This window comes from Elephantulus edwardii, unplaced genomic scaffold (genome assembly GCF_000299155.1).
Source record: "Elephantulus edwardii isolate Elephantulus edwardi_28Jun2011 unplaced genomic scaffold, EleEdw1.0 scaffold00023, whole genome shotgun sequence".
Classification (NCBI taxonomy): Eukaryota; Metazoa; Chordata; class Mammalia; order Macroscelidea; family Macroscelididae; genus Elephantulus; species Elephantulus edwardii.
The window spans coordinates 10,627,366-10,627,961 of NW_006399773.1; positions in this window are offsets into that span (position 1 = coordinate 10,627,366).

The window sequence follows — 596 nt, forward strand, 5'->3', positions numbered from 1 at the left end:
TGTCCTAAAATATAATACTTTTAGACTATTCTCTCCTTATATTATAACAAACAAGCAAAAGTTTTCTGAAGCCTGCGCTTTATATTTTTACCTCCTTGCCTATGTCTACTAAAGATTCTGTTCCTTAATAAACGCCTTCCCATCAATTAGAGAAGACTATTTACAGCAATCAAATAAGAGTGATACATTTTATCATAAACAGAAAAATGAAACCTGTTATCTCATAACTGATCTGGAGCACAGAGTGAGCTAAGGGAGGCTTTGGATATAAGAGTCAAAATATGAGTGATTGTTATTCTGGGTTTAAATACTCCTTAACACTAACTGCTAAAGGAAGCATCCCCTACTGATAGTTGTCTTACCTCATTCTTGCATGAGAAAGGACAATACCATTCTCTGTAGGCCAGATTAATCAGAGTGGCAAAGAAAGTGGCATATGCATGGAAATTTTTTCAGAAGTAAAGATAGTACAGAAATAAGTAATAGCTATTAATGAGAAATAGTTCTCTGTTTCCAATATTTTTATACTGGAATGATCATCAAGTAACTAAGTATTCTTTTTATGAAACCATCTTTTTTTATAAATATCTTAAAAT